Raw genomic sequence first — 25,902 nt, 5'->3', positions numbered from 1 at the left:
CTGGGGACTCGGCGAAGATAATTAATTGACCCTGCAACTACGACACTCTACAGCGTATCATGGATGCTATCATTAAATAGCCACGCTCTTGATGTTCTGCTTTTTAAGAGGAAGCCATTGCACTAATAAAAACGTGGAAGTTCAGGTATGTACGGCGAATGATAGATTAACATGAGGTCCATCCTTATCATTACATCAAAACCTTGAACGTGAACCTGTAATTAGAGCAGAATTTATTCTAACAGCGCAAGTGATGTATTGGTAAAGAACATTGTAGCTGGATGATGGCGGTATTATAGCCTGTCATTTACAAGAAACTTTTAAATGAGATAATCTTTTAGGTATGCTATTTATATTTCTGGACTAGTGATCCTTGCAACTCATTTGGAAGAATGGAAACTAATCATGTGTGGCCTGTAAAATGATTGGCATCTCTGATGTCCCTTTTTAATAGTTGTTTTCGATTATATGAACTAGATCAGAAAATGAATCACTAGGTTTTTCTAAATAATGAAACTTTTCCTTAAATAAGCAACACCCAGATAGTTATTCTAAAGGAGTGTATACTGTTTCGGGGTGTGCATTATTTTCTTACAGACCCCACGAAAATTAGCAAGGATCCACCCGAAAAGAGAACTAGGTTTTTTGTTGTTATTGTCTAGTTTACGAAGTAATTTTTGTAAGAGAGCACTGGATGTATATTCAATATCAATGACATTCCTATTAATGTAGGAATGGTCGCTATGTAGCAGAAGTTTTCTATGCTGAATAATAAAACTAAAAAGGCCTATGGGAGGTAGCATAATTTCTGTGGAAACTGGGTTTGCATCCATAGCGCTAGGCTGCTCGAAGAAAGAGCTTTTCTAAGTTCGATTCGAATCGCCGAATATAGGAACTTTTTCTAAGTCTTTTTTCGACTGGTTCCAGAGTTTTTCTTCGGGGAAAAAAAAAACAAAACATAGAACTCACACTTTTCAGATAGTAATATAATGTTAGGGTTATAGACCAGGATACGATGGCACTTGTTTCCGTACCCTCCTTCCCGGACGTCAATCAAAGTCACTAATATTCGCGGCCAGCTGTCCTATTCTAAGGGTGGAGGATAACTGCCCTTGGTCTTCAAAAGTTAGAGCTAAAGGGCCTCGCTCTCCTCTTGGGGAATAAAAGATGTTAGCGGATTTATTTCACCAATAAGACTAAAGATATTTCGTTTGGAGAGAGAGAGAGAGAGAGAGAGAGAGAGAGAGAGAGATCTTTGCTGATCCTAAAAAGCACTGAGTAATGTGGTTGTGCGAATTTTGTTTTAAAATTTGCAAAATTGTCAATCACATGTCATTTAATAAAAATGTAAGTTATCCTTGAGTTTGAGTGCATTTCTGCAGAGTTCTGGAGAAAATAAGTGTTTCTAATCGTAATATTTATTTCTGTGTAATAGATTACGTTCGATTTTTTGAGGGTTCGCAAAATCAGGTTAAAAAGCCGACTTACTGCATCAGAGAGAGAATAACTACGGAATTGGCTGAAACACAAACAAGAAAAAAAAAAAAAAAAACCTTACCACTCAGTAAAAGTTTCTATAGTAACTAAAATCGAATTTCGAGGCTTTCCTAAGAAAAATTCATAATCTAAAAGTTACCCTAAGTAGCGTCTTTAGAAAAACACTGCCATAATTTTATTCACTGAACATTAGTACATTTTGGCAAGAAATTAAATTTAAAAAAAATTTTTTTTTTTTTTCAGTTGCCTTTTTTTGGTTCAAACCAGTACATTGACTAACGTACCATTTAATCATTACAGGAATCTGTCTCTTTTTCTCTTTACCCACGAAGAATGAAAGGTTTAGCAACTATGCATGACAGTACTTCAGTACTTTCACTGTTGATAACATTTGGTACAGAATTATTTTTTTTTTTTACCTCTTTTGAAAGCATGTGTTTTCAATGCGTGGACCAGTGATTTCTACTGGACCAGTGATATCACTATAATTCTAATTAATCTGTTGATTCCTCTAGAATTTACATCCCCTATTAGAAATCCAGTAAAAGATAACAAGTAATGTACCGATAAGTTCAGGATATGGCCATGATGTGGTCTTCCCTTGCATCAATAAACAAGGCAATTAATGACCGAAGACAGGAAGAACCACTTCAGCAAGTTTCCTAATCAACGCTTGACCACTTGCCGGATGTCAGACATCACAATGTCATACAACACGATTACAATTCTTAACGAAATGGCTTAAATTGCATTCTGGTCATTGCAACTCCAAGAAGAGTTCGCTACATTTTTTCTTTAAATTTGTATTTGCTCAACTGCCCGTTTTAAATCAACGTAATTAGGATTTGAAATAAATTAGCGTGAGTCTTTTTGATTTCGAAATGGCTGCTGAATAAAAATCTTATTTTCTGCATCACTGCTAACAGACGACGAAACACAACAAGAAAAAGTTTTTCGGTTAGGAATTGCCTCTGTACCTTATCGGTATTTCGCTGTTGTCATTTGCAGACGCTAGATTCGGTTGAGAGATGTCTGAACTGCTCCAATGAACACAAGAATCAACAAACGTAAAGTAAATACAACATTCATATGACCTCTTCTTTCAAAGAGAAAGATTAGATATAATTATATTACGTAATGTATAGCAAACACTTCTTAAAGTCCTTCAGGATAGCTCTATGTACTTCCCTACTTGAGAATCGAAATTATTTAAATAATTTAAAAAAAGAGAAAGAGATAGCAGTTTTTCATAACTAAAAAGCAACATGAAATCAGTAACCAGAACAAAGTAATCGCTAATTATTACGTAAATACAAGCGGCATTTATGTAATAATTATGAAATATATTTCCCATTATGAAATATATTTTTAATTATCGCATCTCATTAATAATTAGTATAATTCTATTATATTAATATTATTTATTAATAGAAATAATTCTAGTAGAAATAATAAATGGAAAATAATTCTAGCAGAAGATACGACAGAAATAGACTGAGAATGCTCCAAACTAGTTGCGAATGCAACTAGTACTGCGCATGACGTCATATTTAGAATGTAAAATGTATGCCGAATTAAGAGCTGTTTATCGTGGTCTCTGATCAGCTAAATATTTTTTTTAGCTTTAGTTGTTGTAAAAGGATTAAATAATTATTTATCTAAACATACTCCACCCTTCAATAATCTAGGTACGGAATATCGATTGCCGATTTAAGAGCCATAAAAATTATGGGATCCCTAAACCAGGAAAGTGACTGGACAACGAACCTAGAAATGGATTACAGATGTGGGCTGTACATTAGGCCCGGTGACCCTACCTTGTCGACTAACGAACTATCTATAAACAAAGTGACTATTTACAAAGTAAATAAGAAAAAAAGTATGCCAAATATTTAGGGTGTAAAAGGAAGTTGAAATTTGAAATAATTTATTTGTTTTCGAATTTACAAATCTTCAGTCGACGATTGGTAGAGGGCTGTTGTGACCTCTTTCACTTTGTATTACTCTGTTCCTTATTAAACTTTCCTACAACTAATCGCATGTTTTCCTGTTTGTAATTAATTACTCAAGTTGCGTATTGGTTTTACATACAAGAAACTGTGTACTTAGGTGTTCCATCAAGTTTCCTATCCATTAACCTCACAAGAAAGTGCTTAGTTTTAAAAGGCACAAAAAATGCACTTTTGCTGAGGACTTAATATAAACAGTTACTCTTTCTGCATTTAGTATTTCCGATTATAGATTTCGTTGAACTTCATAGTACATTTAAAATTTCTATATAAACATTTTAATCGAAATATTCTAAGAAAACTATTGCAAGATGACTAAAATATACAGGAATCCAGGGACGTCTCGTGCATAAGCACTAAAGAACTGCAGAACCCTTAATTTTTCTCGATATATAAATATATTTATTAATTTATTTATATATGTTTTAATTTTTAATTTTATTATCAACAATCCTATACAATTATCTTATTTTGTATAAAAATTAATAAAAATCCATCTTGTAGCTCAGTAAGGAGGGCGAAGGACGCTAGCAGCACTGTGTTTATCACAGTGTCATATTGCTACGCGCGCAAGCATATTCACGTCATAATGAGATGCGAGCTATTAGCGTAATGCGGCACTGTCCGTCGCGCAGTTCCACTGTTGTTTATATGCAGTTTGCGCCAGTAGTAGTGTTCATAGTGCTTGTCGTGTTTACTCCGTCTCTTTAAAAATATTTGGACATTACAATTAAAGACATAACATTTGTTATAGTTTTTATTTTAGAACATTATTGGGGTTATGATAATGGATTTTATTTTTAAGTAATTTTGAATTATACTAAACTATAATTTTATCGATAATAAACAATATTTTTTCATGTTTAATTATTTTTTTAAATTTTTACCATAATTTTGATATTTTATCCAAACACGTATACACTGTACTTACAGTGTGTATGTATATTTCGAAAGTTGCAGCACCCCCGCGATTTCAAGCCGCGAGCCGCCACTGCAGGAATCATAGTTTAAATAAAATTTTTAAATTAAAAAAATCTTTATTTATGGCTTATAATTTTATAATTTAAGGTTCTCTGAATGCTGCTTATCTTTTGATTCCGATTAGGGTATTAGCAAAGAGCTTTTCAAGGAGCTATCTAGAGATGACAATGGGACCAAAAAAAAAAAAAATGCCTGTCTACTTTTGTAGTGATTCCCACGACGTTCTCTCTGCAGAAGACTACTGTAAGCTTTAGTGAACACCCCTGACTAGGGATTTTTTTTTTAAAAGCCGATTTTAGAGTCAGTCAATCTTAGGCACAAGTGCTTTTTTTTTTTTTTTTTTTTTGTGGACAGTAGAAACTCAGGTTTAAAACAGTAATACCAGAAGGAGTCCCACTGATAAATAAAATTCGCTGAAGGTTCATTTATTAATTTTGCTATAATATAATAATAGTAACAAAAATGCTACTATTACATTTAATGTGAATAAAGCACTTTGTTACCAGAAAGGCTAAATAGGTGAAATGATGGATTTAACCAACATTTTTTGCTTTCTTGACTCATGATAGATAATTGGATGTTGGAAAGATGGGTTCAAATCCTGTCTACTAAGTGAAGCATCTTTATAAGAATATTTTCAACTGAAGGGGAGTTAGTCTCGTACTGAGATAGAACTTCCTCCCGGCAACTAGTTTTTCATCCTTCAAATGAACACGCGCATATAAAAGACATACTGGTCTCATAATCTAAACTGCGATGGACGTAGTTCCAAACAACTTAATTTGACTAACGGTTTTATATTCCAAAAAAAAAAAAAAGAAAAAAAAAAGTAATAATAAAAATATCTTCTCACAGATTTTAATCCTCTCATACAAGATATTCCTTTAAGAGAATCCGAAGAATGCGAAGTCATAATGATAGAGAAGCAAAGGACAAATTTTATCACTTCTAACATCTCTTTAAGATGAACTAGCATTCACACGGACAGCGCTATAGTTCCCGTAGTAACATAAACCCCCAAGATGCCCCTGTCTGAATTCCACGCGGGTACTATCGCTGGGAATTTGATAAATAGGAATTCGCAGTGCACCGAGCAAACAATATCACAAATGTCCGTCCGAAGCCAGTTTTTTTTTGAACCCCCCCCCCCTCCCTCTGCATGTATCTCTTGCTCTACTGATGGTGTATTAAGGCGGAGGCTTACCTTGCAGGTAGATTGGGCGTAAACATTACTTTCACACGCTTGTTAATTATTGCAGGGGAGGTCATTGCCTTAACTACTACCGAGGTTTACCAAGACACCCGGCTGTAGCCCTAGGACGAACGGGATCGTTGCATAATAAACCACACCACGCTAAAAAGGGCTTGGCGTTAAAGATATATTTATATATATGTGTGTTAATGGAGATGGTTTTTAATCCACCCAGTTGTAACGCAACTATTACTTCCTGGATTTCGGGTAGTTAATCAATGTTGTTGAATGAGACAAAACAGATTCTTCTTCTTAAACTTCTGTTATAAATTACTTTCTTTCTAACATCCAAATTAACCTAATATACGCATAAGAAAGGAAGCCATAAAATATAAATCGTTACTGGCGATTGGTAACACTTCATCATTTGTGTTTGTGTCGAATCCCGGATGTACTCAGGGAAGGGTGTGGGTTTTGGAAGTTGTGCGCTACTATTAATAAAGCAATGGGTGTGTGTGTTTGGGTTAATCCTGTTCTTATTAGTTGGTGTTATATTTTAAATTCGTGTGTTCTGTGATTTGCTTGTTCGTTCGTGGATTAAATGTCCACGTATAGGGTGATGTAAGCTGACCGGTAGATTAGTCTTGAACTCGGTGAGGTGACACATAATAATAATAATAATAATCCATATGAAGGTATCATTAATAGTATTTTTCATTTTTATTTATTATTGATTATTAATATATGTACAATATGTGATTTGAGTAAATACTAACATTTTATTTTTACGATATCAATTTAAGTTCTGTATATTAATTCAATTTTCTGCGTTAATCAGTTGAATACAAGTGATTAATTTACTCATTAGCCACCAGGCTAACCGCGCGGACGTATAAATAGATAAATAGCGGTGTCTTTAGTTTTGATTCAGTATCCACACCTATGAACGCTGAATCGGATATGCAAAATATATTTCAGGTTTAGCATTGCAGAAATGAGTGCTTGCGCATGCGTAAAACATACGCATGCTCATCAGGGCTTACTCGTCCACCTGTGCGCAATATGAAAAGATTGCTACGGTAATGCACAGGAGTGACAGCACGTGTTTGAGAGAACTTGCTCTGATTTTCTATCTCGTTATAATATCTTCATAGTGTCATTTTCAGCTGTTTCTATAGATTTCTTTAAATTAGTACAGTTGAACACACATTAAAATAAATTAGCCTTCCTTTATGTACAGTATTTGGTTTAATCATGAAATACGAAGTGTCTGTGAATGATTTGTAATTCTCCTTTGAGTGCAAAATACTTCCCAGTAAATGCCTAAAACTCTCTCCCCTATTCCATTTTTTTATTATTATTACTACTATTATTATATATTTTTTTAAAAAATAGAGTGATGAAGAATGCATTTTACATTCTCTCTCTCTCTTGGAATTATAGTTAATAAACTATAATTCCGTTGTTTTGCACTAGTTACTTGGACCATAATTTTATAAATTAATATTTTTGTTACGTATTTTATTATTTTAAAATTTTAGAATGACGATGATTGCCTTTTGCATTATTTCGTTCTCAACATTTCTGTGAACAAAGTGTAATTTTGATGGTTTGCACTAGTTGCTGTGGCTATAATATTATTATAAATCGATATTTTTCTAGTTTCGAGAAACTATTTCAAATACGTTCTTCAGCAGGTACGAGATTGATCTATTATTTTTTCCAAGTGAGATAAAATAGGAATAATTTTCATTGAAAAAAAAATTATGAAAACAGACAATAGAAAATATTTGTTAGGCATTTTATATGGAACATGATGATTTTCATCCCCCCCCCCTCCCTCCCGCAAGCACTATGAGATCTTTAGATGAGGCTGCTGCTATATGTCGTTCGGCACGAATAACAAGAAGCCATGGAGGAAATTAACATTTATGATCGATTACAAAGTGGGCGGAGCAAAATTGCTGCCAGTGATAATAAGCAGGAAGCTGAGCTTGAGAGTAAGCCAGAGATCGCTTGCACTGAAACTGAACACTGGATTAGCGCGTATCATCCAGTTCGTTATACAATAAAGAGATTGTAACCCATTTGTAAGTCAATAAAATCGGATTGGATTTCAATACATCAGCTTGTGGTTACACACACACACAACTTTTTAACACATATATAGTGTTAAAAAGTTAGGATTAGGATCTGTGCCGTAGAAGAAAAGTCCGAGCTGACTGAGAAATACCTAAATACTGCTTCCGCGTGTAGGATCGGCCCACTTACTTCTACCTGAAAAAATAAAAAAAAGATAGTAATTATTTAATAATTAAACGAAACTGTTTAGCAAATCATCCAGTTTCAACACATTTTAGGCAGTAAAAGTTAATAAACTCCAAGTTAATTTTAAATCATTTTTAAAAGAAAACTTGTTCACATATTTCATCCTTCTGTTTCATTTCTTTCTGTAATGGAAACATTTCCAGCTCTATGGATTTTTTTTTATATAGTTTTCTTTTGATTTCATGAAAATGTAATCGTGATATCGTGGTCCCACTAAAATCATATTGTTAGGAACTTCTTGTCATAATACATAATTATGGACAGGTCTATAAAAGAGTGAAATAAAATACCGGATCAATTTTTATTTATTTATTATTATTATTATTATTTATTTTTATTTTTTGAAAATTACAGCGTAGTTGCCACTTTATAATTAAAAAAAAGGTAATTATTAAGAAAAAAGTATTCACAGATTTCTGAATTAAATCTGTTATTATTCAAATTAAATTTGAACTAGATGTCGAAAATCGAGATGTCAGACGCATGACCACGTCTCTGACACGAAAAATGATGTACGTAAGTTATTAAATTAGAATTATTGCCACATTGTCAATGAATCCTACCTATGAAGAAGAAAGTTTAAGTTTGAAGTATGTCTACAGATCATAGGATAATTCTCCACAGCTTTATAACTCAGTGTTAAAGATATCTTAAATGCAGTACCGTCGACAGGGTGTAGCACAGAGACAGCCTGGTGGCTTAATAAGGGCGTTCGTTCAGCCATATTGTGTAGGCGCCGTCGCTATACGCTAATTTATTTGTAACATATATGATGATACAACGACCGTGAGGTCTCTTTTATGGTGAAGTACGGCACCATCTCAATTCCCCCAAATTTTATCCGGGCTCTTGAACACACACACACACACACACACACACGGATTAGTCAGGTGTGTTCGCTGGGCCGGTTTGCCTGCTGGCGGGAGGAAAAACTGGGAAGAAAAACCCTGCTGTCCATGCCCAAGACCGGCTAACTTGGCTATGGCTGACAAAGGTCCTTAAGCTCCTCACGTCGGCGACGAGAATCGAACCCAGGACACTTCTTTCCCAGGCATATAGTTGCGAAGCTCATAACCGCGCGGATCCCTAACAATTCCTGTTAGCGTAGCAAGTGTGGAAAGAAGTTTTTTCAAGCTTAAATTGATTGAAAATCATTTGCGTACAGCAATGACCCAAGAAAGATTGGTTGGTCTAGCAACTATATCGATAGAGGCGGACATAGCTTATAATTTAAATTTAGAAGAGCTTATAAACAGTTTTATTGTGCGATATCCCCCATTTAATTAACATTATTATGTAATTGTTTTGCATTAATGTTTCTGTTGTAAAAAAACAAAATAGCAATTGGAGATTTCCTTATATTTATATTTTTGTCTTATAGTCCATCGGGGGGGGGGGGTATTTAATTGTTTGCCTCAGGGCGCGATCTAATCTGGCAACGGCCATGCTTATACGCGAGATAACGCTCTTATCTGATATGATGCTGCTGAAGCTATATCATCAGGACAGTTTGTCTAACATTTTTCTTTACAGCTTTACATAATAGGTGAAGACCTTACATTTGGAACTGGTCCACGAGAGACATTTGCGCTGTATAACGTAATAAATAAATGTGATGCAATCTTTGCATCTTTCGAAATCACCTTTCAGTATTTATGTCAAGGATTTCGTCTTCTTAATTCACAAATTAAAAATAAATAAATAAAATTAAGTAAAATAAATAAAACGACGACAACGGGGCACATTTAAGGCAACATGCATGGTAAAACTCCATCGACATCCTGGTATTATTTTTGGTGTCCCGATCACTTTCTAGTCCCCTCCCCAATTATAAAGACATCCTATGGTCGCTCTATTGATACTATCTTAATGATTGGTAATTAGACCAATTATACAGCAATAACCGGTTATTCTTAATGAACACTTAAAGCTTAACCTGGAATATGAATGTAACGAATTGATCAACTTTCTGAACCTTCTTGAAATCTTTAGTTCAAGCAGTCACAAGGATATGCATATCAGGGTAGTCCGTAAGTCACAAAGAGGTTTAAACATTTAAGAACGTTTTTATTTATTAATTATTTTTATCCTTTTTTGTTATAATGAAATACAGAAAGACCTGGAGATTTTTTTATTAGTTATGAATCATGAAAGCAAATGCGGTACTTACAAACACCCTTAAGGTGTTTATAAGTGCCGCAACCTTCCCAGATTGGCTTTCATAACCATAATTTTAGGATAAGGTGATTAGCCTTTTGTCTAAAGGTTAAGCATAAGACTAACAGCCTTATCCTATAAATTAAATATATTTATTGTGTGTAAATTGCGTATGTTCTATTTGTTGGTTTGTCTGGTGTTGGGGGGATGAAAAATCCGAGTTTCTGGGATGGAAACCCATCCCATCTCTTGCTGACTCATCTTCCATTGATAAACCCGGATAAAGGTATCAAAATAATTCTCATTTGCTTTCATGATTCGTTTGATGGTGATGATTAATATGACTGAAAATTGTCGCTAGGAAGGCAGTAATGATGTCACATTTTCATGTAGTACTATCATAATATTCTGTTAATACCCTAAGGGTGTATATCAGGAATATAATGATGATAAAAGATTCGTTGTATTAAAACACTAAAATTTATTCAAATTGATAAACTATGCAGTTCAAAATGTTGAGAAAAAAACTATAGATTACTGTATTCTAAAATAGAAAAACCTAATAAATGTGCTTGATTGTAGTTAAAATGCCATAAATTGAGAATATATGGCAATTTTTTCCTCCATTAAAAATAAAAATACAATCTGATAGGCACAGAAATAATACTTCGCAACGTAAACCCGCTTAAAGTACAATGCAAATTTTTATGCATACAATCATGGTGGTAAAAGCGTATGAAGTGGTTGATTACAGAAGCCTTTATATTAAAACAAAGATTCTTGGAAATGGCCTCAAAAAAAACCATCCTACGCAGATCCATTTATACATTCTCTTATGAGAACTTCTAAGCTCCATAAAATCTATGTAAATGAACTTAACGTGCTCCTCATACGTTCGAGCAAACTGAACTAGCGCACTTCAGTTGCTTCGTTGTGTTTTATTCCACCTTCGCCATCAACCTTGATGAAATATGAGGTGCTAGTACTAAAAACCTCGATGAAAGGTACTGAGAGAAGGTTGAGAGGGACCGTTAATAACACCATCCGCATGGGGTCTAATTCAATCCAAACTTCTACGCTACAGAGAGCATTCCCTTGACCTGCATCCACATGAGGTGAATCAAAGAGGTTTCAACACCGAAATCATTATTTCAGGTGCAAACACGGAGAACATTTTTGGAAATAGAGAGAGGGGGGAAAAAATCAACAAATGCTGTAGCTTCCTGTCAGATGATAAAAGTGACACAGAGACCTACATCTTTTTTCTTCTTTTATTTTTTTCACCTGCATTTGGGTTTAGAAGGGGGGGGGCAGTGTTCACATCCAAACAAGGAACATTATTACTGTTCTTTGTAGCATGCAGGATTACTTCCGGGTGTTGCACTAATATACAAAGAGTCGCCCTCTTTTTTTTTTTTTTTTTCATTTTTTTATATATAATTTTCAGTATCCAATATTTTTAGCTAGTTTCAGCTTGTATCATCCTTCTTCAGGTGCACGTTAAAAAAAGAAATAAAAAAAAGAGAAAGAAATAACAAATCCTATTAAATTCACCCGCTCGCAATAATGAAGAGACCAATAGGGTGAAAGGTAATATTTCTATACCATGACAGAACTTATGAATAAACATAAGCTCTGTCTCACCCAAATTGGCCAAGGTTCTTAGGAAATACGACATAAGAACTTTATTTATTCCTCTTCGGAAGATCCGCTCCTTAGTGAGCCGTCAGAAACGTAGACATCACAACCTTAAATATCCCGGTGTTTACCAGATTTGGTGCAACTGTGATATACCATACTTTGACCAAACAGAGAACTCGATCGAGTTACGCATTGAAGAACATAAGAGAGACGTCAGTTACAGGAGAACGCGAGTCAGTGCTTTGTGTATTCATGTTCTGTTCTGGGCCGATTCTAATGAAGAAAACCTTAGCCATACAGTCCTATGGGACAAGTCTGATAACGTTTTTCGTTGCCAAGATGAATTAGAAAGAAAGATAATAGAATCAAAAGAAATCATTCTCAATCCCCCCTACATCTCAACAACAACCTGAGTTACAACCTTTCAGACTGTCATTGGGCTAGTCAAAAATTGTGCTAGAACGCCAGTCAAATACTGGCGTTCGCGAGATGCTGTATGCATGCATACGCCTAACAATGAAGCCAAAGAGAGAACAGTTTTGAATGCACAGACTTCAATGTTTCTACGGTGAATATATATACACTAACTTTCCGTGTTGTTTACAGTTTTTTCCTCTAGGTTTTACTGGTTATTTCTTTTTTAATGTGCACCTGAAGAAGGCTGATACAAGCTGAAACTAGTTGTGCTATTAAACTTTGTTTTCATTTTTTCGGTTTCTAGTCATTCAATATAAAAAAAAACAATTTTTTAAATAAATAAATAGTTTATAAAATAACTTGATTATTCTAATATACAATATCCCCAAGTTAAAAAATTTATTATATCTATATCTTCTCCAGAGATTTTTATTAAAAATAAAAACACCTTGTTGTAACTTCTATAGGTAAAGTTGATAAGGCTCCGTATTACTATAACCTTGATATCCAGGGTGGGTGGAGCGGATTAATACCCTTGGAGGGTAATAGATGGCAATGCTGTAGCCAATGAAGTTCTAACTGGGGCTCGGTTATTGCTGTTACCCTCCTGCCATGATCAGAGCTTTAATAGCTCAATAACACCTTATCCCTACACTGTCCTCTACAGATAACGGGGAAGATGAAAAGCATTCTTGCTTCGCCCCTTTAAGCCAGTCCTTATAAGGACTATAACTTTGATATCCATGCCCATTCAGGGTGAGCAAACTGCTAGTAAATTTTACCCTCACTGTAACCACAACAGATAGCGGGGAATATGAAAAGCATTTTGCTTCACCCTTAAAGAATAAATGTCAATTGTCAACCTTGGTATTTGGATAAGGCATAAGTCCTTTTTAGGACTTCCAGGGTAACAAATGGCAATGCTGTAGCCAATGAAGTTTTAACTGAGGCTCGGCTGTTGCCGTTACCCAGTCATGACTAGAGCTTTTTAGCTCAATAACACTCCATCCACGCAGATTTTCTTCATTCAGATGACGGGATAAAGAGTCAAGGACTCAGTCCATCGCCCAGTTCTTTTAAGAATCTTAGTATTTAGAGTCTATTTAGGGTCTAGCTACTCACTGAGGAGTCCTCAAAAAAGGTTGAAACCGGTCTAGGTAGTGACCCCACCCATAATGCATTGCAGTATACATCTTCTAGTGAGATGTGCTTTACATTATGAAAAATACTAAGAATAGTGATCAGAGCTTTACTCACCTTTACAATGAGTTGCCCTGGTGTTGTACCATCTTTAGACTTGAACTTTGTTTCAGGCGCAAACTTAATTGTTTGCATACTTGGAATTAGGAGTTAAAATAACCAAGTTTATAAAATTACTTGGTTATCCTAATATACAATATCCCCATGTTAAAAAATTTATTATCTAGATCAGAGTTTCCCAAAACTTTATGTAGCTGGGGGACCCTTCTTTTTTGCGGCTCCCTTACGAATACATACGTGCAGGCATGTTTGCAATTTAGTGAATTAAATCAATGATTTTCAATTCGCTGATCTAATTCTTATCCTTCCTTGGAAACCCCTGTTTTGAGGGATGAAAATTTCAAGTTTCTGAGAGAACCCAGGTCGTTCTAACCAAAAGGCTTCGATGTGAGCTACGGAGGAGGCTCGGATTTTTTTTAAATACTAATAAAAATATTTAATTAAACAAAAAAAAAGTATCTGGTGTTGGTTGGGTAGGTAGGTGTAGACTGCATTTTGCGTGTACGCGCGCCTATTATCAAACTTTTATACATGAATAAACAATTATACATTTCTGTCGTTATTTTTTATCGTTTATAACTGGAGTTTCTCTATCAACAGCTCACGCGCCATATTTGAATTGTTCTATTTTTTAAATTGTTTTTCTATTATCGATTTTTTTATATTTTATAAAGGAAACGTATCAGGCCATAGACCACACTTTAGGAAACGCTGATATAGACCAATATCCGCTCTGAACATACATAGACATATACATAGATTCATTGATGATTACGAGCTCTCCGTCATTGACATCTATTTTCTTCTTCCCACTTACTCGATTAAAAAATTTGTACCATTCTGTTCTGAAGAAACTACATATAGAATAAAACTACTTTTATTTATGGTTCTAATACTCGACTAGTTTCGCATTCCTTCTTTATGGCTCTCTTCGTCTTCGAGATAGAGAGAACAAAGTTGCATTATAATCGAGAAAAAAAAAACCTGACAAAATTGAAAGAGCAGTAACAATAACAGTTGTATCAATTAACAAATATGACAGTACATACACTGTCATTCATTTTAAAATTTGCAAATGCGAGTCCTTATAAGGACTGGCTTAAAGGGGCGAAGCAAGAATGCTTTTCATCTTCCCCGTTATCTGTAGAGGACAGTGTAGGGATAAGGTGTTATTGAGCTATTAAGGCTCTGATCATGGCAGGAGGGTAACAGCAGTAGCCGAGCCTCAGTTAGAACTTCATTAGCTACAGCATTGCCATTCATTACCCTCCAAGGGTATTGGATTGAATGAATCCTCCCTCTGCAAATGCGAAACTTGGCAGTCATTAGATATTGAAATTTATGATTTATATTTTTAGGTGTAGGAAATAGTCTGAAAAAAATGTAAGTAAATCTCAAGAAAAATGAATATTGTTTCAAAACTTTTACACATAATAAAGAAAATCACAATTTTATTTATATATATATAATTTAAGTACTCCGTCGACAATTTATAGTGCAGATTTTTCAGAACTTCTGCTGCCAAATGCCATATATCATGGGAAATATTTCTTTTTTTTCCCAGTTTTATGAATGCTCTAAAATTCGAAAGTCATGGAACCGGGAACTTTAGGAGGACAAATCCATAGGAAGTACACGATAGAGAGAGAGAGAGAGAGAGAGAGAGAGAGAGAGAGAGGGGCAGATTTGTGAGGAATGTGAGTTATGCTCTTATATATTTTCCTCTTTTTCTTCAGAGTAAACAGTGAACCCATTTTTGCACTGTTCATCTTTGTTAGTTGCTTCCCTTCATTTCTTTGTGCACACGTCTCGAAATAAACCTCCTACTGTGTCCTGTCAATTTCAACGATGAGAAAACAGAAAACATTCATAGCTAAAATGGGCCTTTTACTCTTTAGGGGTTCCATATGACAGAAGATTGACATCGGGTGAACTGAAGTAATGTCCTACTTTTTGTTTATATCTATTTCAATTCCGCTTATGTAGAGATCGTGGCAATATATTGTTGATAAGGAAATGTCTTTAGTGTGAACATGCTGATATTTGTTACCAAAACCTATTTCCTATTCTTCGGGATTTAAATTGGTTTTTGTATTGCTTGTTCAGGTAACTATAGGTAGACTTCGCGTTGGACAGGAAGACAAATATTATAATTGAATTGTGAGTGCCTTTGTGATCACTGCAAAAGTTAGGCGTGATCGGACACCAACTTCCTTCTTTCATAAATACAAAACAACATCAATTATATATAAATATCTGATAATTATCAGAAGTAATTATCTAAACAGTCCACTGATATACATTCAAAAGTTTCGTTACTCTTTTAATAATGCTCTGTACTCCAGCTTATTACAGATCTGATTGATTTTTGAGCGACATCTAGTGACATTAGTGAGGTTGCGCATGTGCAACACCAGAATGAGTAAGTGCTAAGTATCGTGTAACAAGATTCGTATTGTGTACAGGAATAATTTGGATTCAGTTTGTTTTTTGCGATAGCAAGTGTATTTATTGAAGCAGTGTTTGATTCCTTTTTTCAAATAGTCTGATAATTTTAATCCAATCAGTCGTAAGTGACAAGTAGCCATCCCACTTTTCCCAGAAAACATTACTATCAAAGACAGAATCAGCGCTGATCGCCGCCCGCATGCAATTTCTATCTAAGTGCCCCTGTAACGATCTGGGGGTGTGTGGTTCTTTTGCGATAATAAAAATTTAAATTATTTGAAAAGTTTAAAATAAATTTGGACAGAACAGCCACACGTTGGTTCGCTAAATGTAACGAACCTGGGGTGTTGACTAGGCAGCATAATCGTTAAAAACCCGAATATTCAAAAAATTCTCAAAAGTTAAAAGCAAATTTTGATAAAGCCACTTCACTTTAATCGTTGAATATAATGATACAGGGATTATAGCCCACTCACCGACCCGAATCGCTAACAAAATCAAAATGAATTTTAATTAAAGTTAAAATTTATTTGAACTAAAGTTTAAAAAATTCTTGCATTTTACAAGTTACTAAATTCTTAGTAACTTGTAAAAATTTTTTTAATAATTTTTATAAGTTTAACTATCTTTTAGGAAAATAAAAGAAACTCAAGATATATGAGAAAATAAGAAAAGAATTCAGAAATAATCAGAACATTTAATATAAGTATTCAAAAAATAACATCTTTACAGAATAACAGAAAATAAATTAAATTACATTAATATACTTGAAATTTTTTTATTAAAATTTCAAGGTTTTTGATTTCATATTCACAAAATTAGAAATAATGGTCTTAACGTTTAATTCCGCACATATATCGTTTTCAATAGCTATTAACGCCAAACTAACAAGCCTTTTTTGTGACATACTTGTTCTTAAGTAGATTTTAATCAATTTCAACTTGGAAAAGGAACGTTCACCGCTCACTATACTAACAGGTAAGGTTAATAGTATTCTTAAAGCAATTGAAAAGTTAAGGAAAGATAAATTATTGGACACAATAAAATTAAGAATATCGAAAGGGTTTTGAATATTTAAATTATCCTTCCGAAAAATATCCAGGAAAGCACATAACTCGTCATATATAATAGTTCTATTGCATTTACGTCTTTATTGTCGCCGTCCTTCAAGAGAATCTCTAAATCGTCACAATTTTTTCGTAAATCTTCGTTATTAATTTGTAGTAATCTATACAAGAAATTGAAATTATCATAATATGTTTTTAGTTGTTCAAAACGTTCGATTAACGAACAACGTCTAGAAGTGTATAAAACACATTCACTCTAATTTATCTTCTGGCGATTGTGGCGTTTCGTCATGATGATCGTAGTCAAATTGTCGTGACTTCTTTCGTCGTCGAACTTCCGTACCAGCTTTAAATTCTTGTTCTCCGTCCACCTCTTTACTCAGTTCTTTTGTCGTTTTTTTTTTTTAGAACTTCTTTAAAATTTGTATCTGATCGATACTCTTGTAAGAATATTTTTTAGTTTTCGATAAATTCTAAAGCAAGTGTAATGTTCATAAGCATTTTACTCACAGGGTTTATTGTGTCTGTGAAGTAAATCATGCCAAGTTATAAGATAGCAAATAAATTTGTAGTCCTTTATTTTAGCACATAATGTTTGTGCTTCATGCTGAGTTTTTTTATTAAAATTTTCATTATTTAAAATTTCAAAAAGTGCATCGTAAATTTCTCCTAAGTGATATCGTAGAGGGCGGATTGCATTAATTTTACTTTTCCATTGCGTTTCTGATGGCTGTTTCAATGTTAATTTTTTTACGAACTTTAAAAGGATTGTCCAACGTTTGTAAGAGAATGAAAAGAAATTGTATATTTCTTGAATAATTGCAAAGAAACTAATTGTATCTGCATTCACTTTGGCTGCATCATTAATGATTAAATTTAGAGGTATGAGCAGCACGTAAAAAGCTCGAGGATTTTTGTTCAAAAGCAAATTTTAGAGCCCATATTTTTTCCCTTTCGTATTTGCCCCATTGTCATAACCTTGACCTCGCATGTCTTCAATGGGAATGTTCCATTTTTCCAGTTGTTCCATTATTGTTGCACATAAACAACTTCCTGTGGAATCTGATATATCTGCAAAACCTAAAAAGTTTTCACTGATCTTGACAATTCCATTGTCCCAGGAAAGCGAATAATAATGGTCATTTGTTCTGTTTTACTTGCATCAGGTGTGCAGTCGAAAATTATGGAATAATATTTAGATTTTCGAATTGATACTAAAATTGTATCCCTGATTGCGTTACTTAAAGTTTCCAATATTTCATTTTGACTGTCTTTACTCAAATATGTACTCTTTGTTTCGTTGTAGGGGCCTTTCAAAATGATTTTCCATAACGGGATCAAACTTCGCAAACAGTTCGACTAATTTTAAAAAATTGCCGTTATTCCTTTCATATAATTTATCAGATGATCCGTGAAAAGCTAAATTTTGGCTACCAAGGAATTTTATAATTTCAATCAAGCGTCCTAAAACACTCATCCAATGTTTCTTTTCCATTTCATATATGCTTTGAGTCTGGCGATCAATAGTAGTTTTGTTTTTTAAAATTTATCAAGTTCCTTCCATTTTAAGAAATTTTTCATGTGAGTTAAACTAGTCTCATGTCTATGCAAAGTTGTACTTACATTTCTCCAATCGTTATAACCTTCTACAAGACTACTTGATTCAGTAGGTGCGAAAAGTTTGCAACAAAAGCAAAAAAACAGAATTTAAAGTTTCGGAATAAATGAGCCATGTTCTTGGCACGAGCTCCCTGTTTTCCATTTTTCTATTATAATACGTGTCACCAAATTTACGACCATATGTATCTCTGGGATATATTATATTTTTCTTTTGAACAGGCCCCATTTCAATTAAAACAACTCGTAAATTCTCATCAATATTTCCTCATTCACCTGGATCTTCTAAATTTACAGAGACTAACAATGTGTTAGTTTCGTGGTCAACTGCAACTAAATCTTCTCCTAACCGTTTTTCTCTTAAATCATGCGCCTTGTTATCTTGTTCAATTTGCATATCATCCAGTTTGCATGAAATGCAAAATGGATGATATGCACGGTTTTTCAACTCTGATTTCTGATGTATCGAGTTGGTTACAATCTGCATCAGAATATTTTAACAAATTTATTAAGATCCCCAGTTTGTTTCTTAATATCTGCTTCTTTCGCAGCAGTTTCCAATATTTCATTTTGACTGTCATTACTCAAATAGTGTACTCGCTTACGATTTTGTGCACCGGATAACTTTTTTTTAATTTTTGATTCCATTTCTATTTTATACCCACAAGAAATTATTACACAACACGACACAGAGACGAAATAATAGTCCGCATTGCGCTGCTGTCAGTAGCCTACTGAGATGCGTACCATATGACTGGTTAACTAGTAACAAATGTTTTGTACGAAAATTCGTTTCTGCGCATAAAAACCGTTCGCCGTTTTTTCACTTTAGATAGACTGCAGTAGACACAAAACACAAAATTCTGACAGGCAAGCATTTAGCCTGCTCTCGCTGCAAAATTGTAAAAAAAAAAGTAAACTGTTTTCTGTAGAAATAAGAGCGCCATCTACGATTTGAAAGAAGAACTATCGTACATTTTTCTATTCTGGTACTTTAATTAGGTAAGTATAAATATATTTATTTATTCACAATGCTTATCACGATCAGCATTTTGAAGTTCCTTAAAGAGTATCTCTCTTGACTGGTTACTATGTACTTATAATTTTAGTTTCAATAAAAACTTGATTCCACTTTCGATGTAATTCTATTAATTCTGTAAGTCTTTTCAGTCACGATGTGAATTGACAAGATTGAATGTGCTGAAGAACGCGGAACACAAACGATTGCACAATGATGGCCCGCATATGTTTTGATTTGTTTGAGCAAATAAGATTTCAAGTCGATTCAGAGTTCATTCGAGATTTCACCAATATTCTGGTTTACGACATATTCCATTTCCTTACACATGTTTATTTACTGATACGCGTGAATCAAATCAATTTATGGTCGTCCTTTTTCGATAGACGTGTTCCAAGTTAATACATTTATTTATTTATTTATTTTTTGTTCAGAAAAGTGCATCCTTAGCATTGTTTATTTTAATTGTTACATGAATTAGAGAAATTCTATCATAGAATGAATAATAAAGAAAAAAAACGCGGGCCCGTCCGGGATTTGAACCCGGGACCTCTCGCACCCAAAGCGAGAATCATACCCCTAGACCAACGAGCCGTTATATCGATGTCTTTTATATCATCTTTATATAAAATAATAAATTACATTTCTTTTTAAGATTAAATGTAAATATTTTAAATGTTATGACGAATAATTGTATTTTTCTTTCTATTCTTTATCCAAGCATATGCAAACAAAAATATGCATAAAATAACTTCACGACTGGTCTATATGCATAGGACTCAATGAACTTCGCATATAATTGTCTCGATATCCCATAATGCACACAACATTTCTTTTCGGAACGGCATATTGCCATACATAGGAAGGCCATGCCCAGAACGCTTACATATTTATTGAGGTCTCATAAGTAGGAGTCACAGGCGCAATGATACGCAGAGCTACATCAATGGTAAAAATCATATTTCCATATACTGGTAAGAAAATAGTTAATGAAACTAGTAGAAAAATATTTTTTGTTTTCCTTTCTTTTTTACTCTTTTTTTTTGTGTGTGTGTATTTATGTTTAGCTCATCATTTAAAAGTTTATTACCTTTTAAATCCATCACCTTCGAAAATTTTATTTTTATTTATTCATATCGTTTTCGGCTCGTTTTAAGAATTTCATCAAAAAGCGTTCTTCATATTATTTAGATACTTCTCATTAATTATTAAATAATTTATTACTTAATTAAAACCTGTTGGTTGATAATAATAAAAAATGGCAACTCACTAAACATTAAGGTTTTTAGCTTTTATCTAAATATTGCTATACATAGGATCTGAAATATGATGCTTGTTCCATTTGTTTTTAGCTGCTTTTTGTTTTCATAGTATTAATCTTTTTTAAGGTTTCGGTCTTGTTTTCGTGTACTGTATTTAATTTGGTATGTTAAAGAGACATAAAAATAATTTTCTTTAACAATTTCGCTAGGTTTTACAAAGAACTTAAAATGACGGATATTATGGATCCTCCTGTGCAACCCTCACTTTCATTATTGTATTTCATTACTCTGTGAATTTCGAGTAGAGTTTTAAAGTAACTTCTATTTATTTCTTCAATTTCATGATATAAAACCATCTTCATGCATACTCTTGAAACGAGTGTTAAGGAAGTGATATTTTTATTGAATTGTGAGTTGCGTCACACTGTTTGGTATCACGGAGAGCATGCCTTATTTTCAGGGATTAATATAAACCTTTCCACGGTGAACAAATGAAACAAATATACTAGAATCAGTACTGACCCCACTGAATGTTTCTTATATACAGTAGATAAGGTAGATGCTAGATTCCGTCCTTCCATGTCAAGCCAAGTAGAGGCATGCCACTGTGGAAAAATGTGAAACAGATCTCAAGGAACAGTGGCTTTCGGATTATATAATCCTTATGAAATCCTGAAAAATGAAAATAATATTTTCTAAAAAATGATTTCAGCAGATAATAATTGAAAGAATGCTTTAAAAATGTGACAATGTCCAATCTTTTGCTTTTTATCTATTTTTATTTATTTATTTTCGAAGTGCCTAAGTCCTTGCCTTTTCGAGCGAGCCATCACTGGATATCAGACTTTGTGTGTGTGTGTGTGTGTGTGTGTGTGCGCGCGCGCGCGCGTGCGTGCGTGCGCGCGCGCGTTTTTAATGTGTAACATGAAGAATGGGAGAATCAAAGCTTTATTACAAAGCACGGGTTACATTATTTAACTATATACACCTCCCCCCCCCTTCCCAACCCTTAGTAATGCAGTGAACTTAGTTTACATCATGTAAAAATTGCAAAATATTTAAAAACAACAGGTGTAATTAACTCTATATTTAAACCAAACTTAGTTCAAAACCAAACCAGACTAAAAGTATACAATACATTAGCCCTACCAGTCCTATTGTATGGAAGTGAAATCTGGACAATAAAACAAAAAGTCAAACAAAGATTAACAACAGCAGAAATGAAGTTTATGAGAAAAACTGCAAAGTATACTCTATTTGATCACAAAAGAAACGAAGAAATTATGAAAGAATTAAACCAAGAATCAATAATAGAAAAAATTAAAAAATATAAACATAAATGGATGGAACACGTTCAAAGAATGAAAATAGAAAGATTACCAAAACAAGCTTTCAAGTACAAGCCATTAGGAAAAAGAAAACCAGGACGCCTCTGATTGAACGATGACTTCGGAAAAGGCCACGCTAGGCCTAAATCCTTGACATGCATGATGATGATGACATCAGTATAATATAATAATGATGTGATTTTCCATTAATTATAGCTTTGAGAATCTATAAAAATTAATTGAAGATCCTTATTGTATACCTGCAATTTCTTTGCTATTTATCTTAAAGTAAAATTGTGGTTCAGGGAATTTTCATTCAGTACAACACCTCAGTGGAAGTTTATTATTATTAAACCTCTATGGAGTCAAAAGATTCATCGCGGGAAATGAGTTCTTCGAACGATTTTATGAAATATGAAGTGAAATGCGAATATGACACATGGATTGACAGAAAGAAATAAAAATGGAAAAAAGAATTGAATAATACTGTTGGGAAATTCCTTAAAAGACCGAAAATACTTCGTGACATCGTAAAAAAAAAAAAAATAATAATAAAAATATTTACAAATACTGAAGATCGATCCAATGCACTACAATCTGTGCATGTTTAATGAGGTCAAAATGGAATAGAATTTTAAAACCGATCACAAAGCAGCCGCCTATTGAAACTTTTTTATGAACATAAATAAATAGAAAACCTAGTGAAAGGCATAAGACAGAAATTGATCACTTTGTTATTGCTATAAATAGAATTTTGCATCGAAAGTAGAGCAAACAGCTTTAGAAGTAAAATCATTTATTTCATGTTGGCAAATAATATTTTAAGGCCTCAAATTCTTGCCGTTATTATGATTATTGCAAACATTTTTTTATCGATTGAAAAAAAAAAAAAAAGTAAAATTTGTACGTCCCGGAATTATTAAGGGTAGTAAAACTCTACAAACAGCACTTATCTTAATCCGAAATTCCAAAGATCCGCGAAGATTTTTACTGATAGATTCACACAATAAACTCTGACAGATCTCCCGTCTCTTATCGAGAAAGCACTCAACAGTGACTAAGCCAAGATTTCTGCCAGAATGAATAGCCAAAGCTACTCATCCCCTCAAATTCGCCGATTACCACATTCCGTTAAGAGGTTAATGGAATGTGGGCTGTTAACGTGTTTTAAATTCCTGCTATTATAATACTGTCAAGGTCAGGGAAATAAATTGGGTTAAAGCGAATTGTGGAGTGATGCTTGAACAGTTTGTAGTTTACTGTTAAGACGAAAAGTATTTTATTTTAGCTTTCATATAGACTAAAGCCGTCTTCTAGGAAGGACAACGTACTAGTTTTCCCAAGCTCTTAAAAACATTGCAACGTCTTGCTAAATATATATATATATATATATATATATATATATATATATATATATATATATATTTATATATATATATATATATATATATATATATTTATTTATATATATTTATTTATATATATTTATTTATATATATTTATTTATTTATTTATTTAGTAAGTTGGCCACGGGTTTGTAATGTACACTGATGTGTGTTCTCCGGTTGAATTTTGCAAAGTTGGTATGGGTTAACTACTTAGCGTCCTGAAATTTAAAACTGGCAAACTGGCTAGAAGAACACGCGCAATTGACAATCATTATATAGTGGCCTGATGGCCTCGTAACCTTACTTTCTTCTACCGTAATTCCAAACAACAGAAGTTTAATTGCTGACGTAATTCTACAATAGCAAGAACAATAATTAATTTACCAAAAAATAATAATTTTAAAATTTAGAAATGTTCAAATTTCCTCATTCTTAGTTACTTTAATTTCTACAATCTAAAAAAAGGTAAGAGAATTTAAACTATGTTTAGGTTTTATCCTCTTATTTTTCGTTCTTAATTGGAAGAATAAATCCTGTTCGAACATTTTACTGAATAATTTAACCGAAGTTAAAAATCGATTTTATTAAGGAATAAACAAAAAAACGATGGCTTCTTTTGATAACACTTTATCTGGATTTTCAATAACAATCAATTTACCGAACATTAGCGGCACAGCAGAAGTCAGTTATTTGCGTATGTTATGGTATTAATTACTTCTACTGTTAATATGACGACATTAACTTAATTACAATTTTTTATAACTGCAACTCTCATAAATGCGCTTAACAGTGTGCTGAGTTTTAACCAAAATTAATAATATACATGTAATTCCTCTATGTAATAAATGCAAGCAAGAAAATGTAAGCAGTAAAATATTAATATTAAGAAATCCTAATGCCCCTCTTCTCTAGAGAATTAACCTGTCTCATACGGAGGTGGCAGAGTTTTTCATCTGACAAAATATCAAACAGGCCAGAGAATACGCACAATTAACAAATAATAAATAACAAATAAGCACTTATTATTGCCTTAGCTATCGGATAATTCAAACAACAACAGTGCTCTCCGAAATCCCCTCTATATCATTTCTCCGCTATCAAGGATTTTTTTCCATTTCACTTGAAGACAACAACTTCAATGTTTTTCCCTCGAAACGTTGAGAACTTTCTTTGCTCTACTGTGAGAGCCCTCGTTCGGACAACCTTTTCGAGTTCCCCCTCCCTAATCACATGGTAAAGTTCCGCGCGGTATACCAGTTACGTATTTGTTTGGAGAAGCTAAGTTAATCTTGTACCCTGAGAAACAAGCAAAGTTACTCTGGCAAATAAGAGAAATGTGGATTTTATTAGGATAATTTGCTTTAATCATGAAGTACAAACAGTAAATACTGCAGTATTAGACTATGAGAATAAAATCTAGCTCTCTCCGATATCATCCTTATGACTCTTCTATTTCGCAGCCTTTTCGCAGCATTTTTATCACCTACAGTCTGGTCGGGCAAGTGGTTAGCGTATCTGCTTTCCAATCAACAGGCTGTGGGTTCGAATCCTGCCATCATGGGCATGAATGTTTGTGATTGTCCTACTACCCATGTGTGGAAAGAGGGTCTGAGATAAAATCCTACCACTTCTAGCATATGACTTCAAACCCCCCCCCCAAAAAAAAAGATAAATACAAGTGAGGTACAGGAGTAGCTTTACGGCGTCACATGTTAATAACTAATTATCACCTAGGACAGCTCTTCCCAAATTGGGGGGCCACAGCCCCCTTGGGGGCCATAGGTTTTGTTGAGGGGTGGCCGTGAAATAACGAAAACAAATTTAAAATGTTTTAAGACTAAGTATTTTTTTTATCTTAAAAGAAACGTATTTAATTTTTATTATTTATTCTTTCTTTTTTTTTTTTGTCATTTTTTATATTTTAATGGAAAAAATCACACATTGGTGTTGGTTCATAAATTTTGCTTCCTGCGTATTTCGGCGCTTAATGAATATTAGTAAATATATGCTTATGCATAAGCTTATTCATATAAGCTTATATAAAAATATTAAACTTATATGCTTATTCATATAAGTTTCATTTCAAACAGAAATCTAAGAATTGCAGTTTCAAATTTTCACCTGATATTGGTGTAGCAGTATTGAAACACATCCATCACATTAAATTGTTATTAAACTTCTTTTATGTTTTTAATTCTTTCTTTATTACTAATCGTTTTACGTTTCATGTGCTTGTGTACAATATGCAAATGTACAATAACAATATATCGATCTATATAAAAATATGAGATA

General features: G+C 33.5%; 1 non-coding gene across 1 annotated transcript; it reads right to left on the bottom strand.

Moving 5' to 3' along the window:
• Positions 1–20,154: 20,154 nt before the first annotated feature.
• Positions 20,155–20,226, bottom strand: TRNAP-UGG (transfer RNA proline (anticodon UGG)). Its single transcript has one exon. It is a non-coding gene; the product is annotated as a tRNA-Pro (tRNA).
• Between the last annotated feature and the right edge of the window lie 5,676 nt (positions 20,227–25,902).

The sequence above is a fragment of the Typopeltis vanoorti genome, chromosome 11 (assembly GCF_054136105.1).
Source record: "Typopeltis vanoorti isolate ZY-2024b chromosome 11, IOZ_Tvanoo_1.0, whole genome shotgun sequence".
In the NCBI taxonomy this organism is placed as follows: domain Eukaryota; kingdom Metazoa; phylum Arthropoda; class Arachnida; order Uropygi; family Thelyphonidae; genus Typopeltis; species Typopeltis vanoorti.
The sequence above is the reverse complement of the archived record's forward strand: the minus strand, read 5'-3'. Positions and strand labels throughout refer to the sequence as shown.